We start from the raw sequence: 6188 nt of genomic DNA on the forward strand, positions 1-6188 counted from the left end.
AACTTTGGAATCATAATGTTCAGAATTCAATTCCAGTTCGTCTTCTTACTAACTATGAGACATTGGGCAATGGTTTAACCTCCCTAATCCTCACTTTCCTTCTCTGGAAAATTATGTAAATCCTCACCTTGCAGGACTGTTACAAGCAGTAGAGGAGATGGCTTATGTAGGGTGCCTGACACTTAAGAGGTGCTCAGTGAATGTCTTTCGAGGGAAACTTCCTTAGGTCCTTAGTTTTCCCTTCAACTGTTCTGCAACAGGATTTCTTCTCAGGTAGAGTTGCTCATTTCGCAATCTCCATGAGCCAAGCTCCTCCCATCATAAGACTGATGCAGTGCTCTCCCAAGGAATTATTGATCCAAGAACATGGATCCAGAATGGATCTTTAACTTTATCCAACAGAAAGCCATTCAACATCCGTTTCATTAAAATAAAGGTCAGCCGGGCAATATTCGCCCTAAAGCCACTTGAATCATAGTGAGATTTATCCTCGTCCTCAAAGTAGGTCTGCATTCTCAGCTTAGGGCCATTCAAAGTTGATATATTTATTTTGAGAATATGTAATAGGCTCATAGCCACATCAGATCTTCAGTTTCGCTGAGTGACAAATCAATTAACCACATTTTCCTTTAGTTCTCTTGCCAAGACGTTCAAGTTGAATTCTCAAAATGATAATTTCTGTTCCGGTCCCACACTTGGCAATAGTTTTTTACCAGTTGACCCTTCTGTCTGTACCAACGCTGAGTACTTCAGAGTTGTTAACAAGCAACAGTTCATGGATTTAATGTGTTCTTTGGCAGAGATGAAAAATGCTGGGATTTGAGGCAAGGACCCAGCAATCATAACATCCTTTTGCAGCTGCCCAGGAAGAACACCAAGTTCCACCAACATCCTCGTATGCAGACTGTGTCTTCCAAAATATTCACAAATATATTTTTAAGTGATAATGCTGATGAGAGTGTAGAGAAATGACCACACTTACACTTTGCAAGTGAGATGGTAAACTGGTAGTATGGATGGTAATTTGACCATATGAATCAACAATGTGTATTTAGCTTCTAGGAAATTATCCTAAGGAAATTATTATAAAGATATATCTATAAGGATGTTTTATAGCGTTAATTTTAATGGTGAAATTTGGAAACATTCTAAAATTCAACAATGAAGGATTAGCTAAATGACATGTGATACATTCATTCAATGAATTCGCAATGAAAATTTATTCAGTTATTTCCATGTAGAATGGACCAGCTTCCTCTTCCTATCTTGTGGGACATCCCCATGAGTCACATCCTTGTATTTCCTGAGACAATATCTGCCCTCCTCCTTTCTATGAAGCTTTAATGGTAGACAGGTTGTAGCTAAGAGAAATTAGTTTACTGCCAAGAGATAATAGAGATGGACACATTCTAAAAATGTTATGCTGGTTATATATATATTTTAATATTATATGATCAGGTGCACTAAATTGTGGGCCGTGGTTATCCCGGATAATAGGATGAATAAGGGTCTTTCAAGTTCCCCAAATTGTTTGAATATTTTACAAAGTTTTATCAAGGGGCAAAAAAAAAAATCTATTTTGAAATATACAAAGGAGAAATTATCTCGCTGGCCCAAGGCACAAATACCTCGAAGCTAGAGTGAAAGTCAATAAATTAAGCATGCTAAATATTAAGATCTGTGTTATTAATAAAGCAATAGCAAGATAATAAAATAGCTACAAACTAACATCTGGAATCACTGTGGGCTTCCAAGGAGAATTGTCTGAGAGACTCATCTATTATGGATTATGTCACAATCACTTCTTACAATACAAGGTAATTTTGACTTAATCATATATTGCAGAAAGGATTATATTAGAAAATATTCAATTATCTTTGTTTTGTTTGTCGGATACACCTGATGGCAAAGGACTGTTTTGATGGTAAATTCCCATTTCTACAATTTACATCATGCCAACATCACATGGAGAAAAACTAAGCCCCAGAGGCCTAGATAAAAACTATTCAGTTGGCCCCCTAGCTAGTGGCTGTAATAGCACAGCGGTGTCCTTGAGGATTCACAGAGTTTGCATAATGACTATTTAGAGATTACTCTGCCTCAGTCACCACTGCTAGTAATTAGATAGAATACATGGCATGCTAAGTAGGTCTGTAATTTGAGAGAGGAGAAAGGTTGTTCTCTAAAAAAAATGGACTTGACTGTACTCTGGATCCAATCAAACCATTAGATTGTCTTATGGAGCTGAAATGGGTAAATAGACTATCGAGAATTGGCACCTACCATTTGAAGAGGTGCTTAAACAGTGCTTGGGAGCAGAGAGTCTTATCTCACTCAGGGGATGGAGTGGCCTTCAACATTCATCGTCTGCACAACATGAGGGCATTACCAAAGCCCAGAGAAAGATGGCCTTGGATTTGCCTCATTCAAGAAGCTGCCCATGGCCTGTTTACATGGGGAAATTTAGCCTTCAAAACATCCAAGGGAAGTAGGCATACAAAACAACTTGCAAGAACGATCTACTCATTTCTGCCAGTAATACTCCCATAATTTAAACATGTTGTCTTTGTGCTTTACAGTTACCATAGTGATGAAAGAGTCAAAGTCAAGAGGATTATTTCCACTTCAATGACTGATGAAATCAACAGTTTTGCTAATTTGAAATAAGAGATCTCTCTATGACTTTAGAAGAGGAAAAGGCAAGGAATGGAAATTACGTTCAAGTTTCACTCCTGGCTAGCTCTATGAGAAAGTGGGTTCCCAAGAGGCCATCCAGTTAAAGGAAAAAAAAGAATTCTCTCAAACAGAAAAAGTGGGTCATTCTAACAGATGTTTAAAATACATCGTTGGGATTGGTTAGATATTATTTTATTGGGAATTTTTCACATCTATGTTCTCAAGCGAAATCATCTATAATTTTCTCTTCTCACCCTCATTGGGTTTTGGATGTTAAATTAGCTTCATGAGTGAGTTGGGTTCAATGTTTGTTTTTTCCTAACAATTTCTTAAACTTATCAATATCTCTGTACTTCCTCCAAACAGGACATTTTCCTTAGCACATTCTCACCTATGTCGCTTTTCTGTGCTTCTCTACTCAGGCCACACATGCCATATTGATGCAGTCATTCCTCCGTTGCCGCGGAGGAGTGGTTCCAGGACCCCCGCGGATACCAAAATCAGTGGATGCTCCAGTCCCTTATATAAAATGGTGTAGTATTTGCATACAATCTACACACATCCTCCCATATACTTTAAATCATCTCTAGATTACTTATAATACCTAACACAATGTAAATGTTGTGTAAATAGCTGTTATACTGTATTGTTAACAGAAAAAATAGTCTGTTCATGTTCAGTACAGACACAGCCATCGTAGGTCTCCTGATCCATGCTTGGTTGAATCTTTGAATGCAGAACCCATGGATATGGAGGGCCGACTGTGTTGTCTAGAGTTTTAGTTTTGAACTGTTATAATTTTTCTCTATTTTTCAGTCCTTGTTTATTTAAACAAGAATGAAATTTTCTAACTTATCCTCATTGCCCGTATCAAGTAGCATTTTTCTGCTCATAGATTTTTCTTACTGGGATACTTAATCTAATTGTACTTTCAAGAGGGTCTTGATGAGTATTTCTGCTTCACTTTTAACTAAAAAATTAGTTAGCTGTATGAAAAATTGTGTGTTCAATTTGTTTTTTCCTTCAGCATCTTGAAAATATTACTTTATGCATCCAAGTTTCCTGCTGACAAGTCCAATCTTAATCTGATTCTTTTTTCTTATGTGTAATGAGCTTGTACTCTTTAAAGCCTTTGAGAGTTTTGTGCTTATTTTCAGTGGGCATACATTTCCCTATAAAGCTTTCCATTAAGAGCTCTTATCATTTCTTTTTTAGCACCTTATAAGTCTTTAAAAATTCAGTTCTTGGGTCTTTTATTTAATTCTGGGAAATTCTAAAAATTATTTCTTCAAATTTTTCCTCCCCTACATTGATGTTTTTCCTTTCCTTCTGAGATTTCAATTGTATGACTTTTGACCCATATCACTTAACATTTTTTTCATATTTACCATCTATTTGTGCCTATCCTTTTTTCAGAGTGCCTTGTGTTGCTATTCCAATTTATAAATTTGTTCTTTTTATCCACTTTACTACCAGTCTTTATTTCATTTATGTTTTTCATGTTCCATATCTCCAGCTGATTTTTTCTTCATAATGGATTATTGCTTTATGTTTCTAAAATTTTCCCTTATCATTTTTAATATATTTGTTAGACTAATTTTAAATGATTCTCCTGTCTGCCTCCATGAATCCTGCTTCGTCTAGTAAGGATGGCCCAGTGCGTCTTGTGGTGACAGTGGTACTGACACTCCTCAGGAGCCTTCCAGTTGCTGCCTGAGCTTACATGTCCCTGAGGTTATCCGCAACTGTGGATGCAAATGCAAAGTGGAGAAATGGGGAAGATCTCAGGCCCTAGCTTGGATCGCTTCTGGTGAGTTTTGAAAGCTGGAAATATATTGAGGCATAGAGTCTTTGGAATTACAAACTGGGCTCTCCCATTCTGTCGCCTCCTACCTCAATCCTGTCTACTCCAGGTAAATATCTGTCCCAGGGCCTCCAATTTTTCAACAACCTCATCTCCAGGTGGCCATCATCTGATGCGACTGAGGGCGTGGGAGCCTGAGGGGGTGGGTGGGAAAATGTTGGGAGGAGGAAGTGCCCAGGTGCTGGCACATGCACCAGTGTTCTTATGCCCTGCTCCTCACTGCAGCTGGCCCCTAGCGCTGGCCTAGGTTTGGCAGGCAACTTCCTTCTGGCTCTGAGCTGTTTTTGTCTGTTTTTCTGCATCTTAGCATCTGGCACAGCAGTGGTAGAGCCAGGGCAACGTGGGAACAGAACGGGCATAGCCTGAAAGTTCTCTCCCAAAACTCTCCACTCGCTGATGGAGGCCATTTCCCACGCTTTCCACTCCTAATCGCAAACAGGGACTAACCACCTCCGAGCTCTCTCCAGGAATTTCCTCCCAGTTTTATTTCACTTGTTGGGATCTGCCAACCTCCCTCTCTTGCTTTCATGGCAGCTCCAAGGTAAGGTTTGAGGAAGGAATTCAGCTGCCATGTTCATGTGCCGTCTTTCCAGGACTGGATCAGTCACCAGTGGTTGTCAGAGGTTTCACTAGGATTCCTGGAGGATACATTAGGTCCTTTAGATGATGCACAGGCTAATTTCCTTTAGTATAATTCTTTTTTACTGTGCGTTTTTTTTTTATATATTAAAAGTCTTTTAAATCTTATGATGAATCCTATGTAGATAATACATAAGATGAGTGACACTCTGGTTGAAAGCAGGAGTGAGGACCCAGGATTCTGCCCCCTCAGCGGCCCTGCCACTCCCAGCCCTCCATGGGAATCCTAGAACTGCAAAGAACAGTATGATAAACCATCACCCAAACATTCGCAGTGTGGCAGTCTATAGTAGTTTCATTCATTTTACCTTTTCTTGTTAATTAACAACTCATTACATGGATAACAGACCTTATTTCTTTTCTTACTAAAAGCATCATTTTTGTGTTGTTCTTTCTACTGGTAGAAAAGAATAAGACAAATTGTGGTCCCCAGGCTTATTTGCCTTCTTAATTTTTCTATGGATGAGAAAATCTTTAAAACCTATCCCATCTTACCCAGATCTCAGTCTTAGCTGGTCTCCAAGAGTTTTAGGGGTTTAAGCCCTATAAATGACTAAGAGAGCAATCTACATTGCTTATAACTCCTGGCCGATGAAGAAACTGTATAAATGTCCGCATGAGACCCAGGGCCTGGCCTGGAGGGGGAAGATTATGGCTAGAGAAGTGAAAACTGCTCTTTCCCTCAACAATTCCTCCCCATCCATTTGATAAAACCGCCCATCCATCAGACACTGCCTGGCCATCCAGACAAGAGCGCCTTAAGAAGTGGCTTTGGCTTGCTCCTTCCTGTGTCCCCTAGAGAGTAGACCTTGTTCTTGACTTCATGGCGTTAGGCTGTCAGAATGGGCAAAACTATTCCTAAACTTTCTACTGCATTGTCAATATAAGGGTTTCCTTGCAAGGGTTTCCTGAAAGCTAACCTACATTTCTACAGTTATAGCTTACGCTTAATCCCATCTTGCTGGCCTCTCAAATGAAATGAAAACCAGCCCTGCCTGCAAAGACCCTG

The sequence above is a fragment of the Equus przewalskii genome, chromosome 18 (assembly GCF_037783145.1).
Source record: "Equus przewalskii isolate Varuska chromosome 18, EquPr2, whole genome shotgun sequence".
Taxonomy (NCBI): Eukaryota; Metazoa; Chordata; class Mammalia; order Perissodactyla; family Equidae; genus Equus; species Equus przewalskii.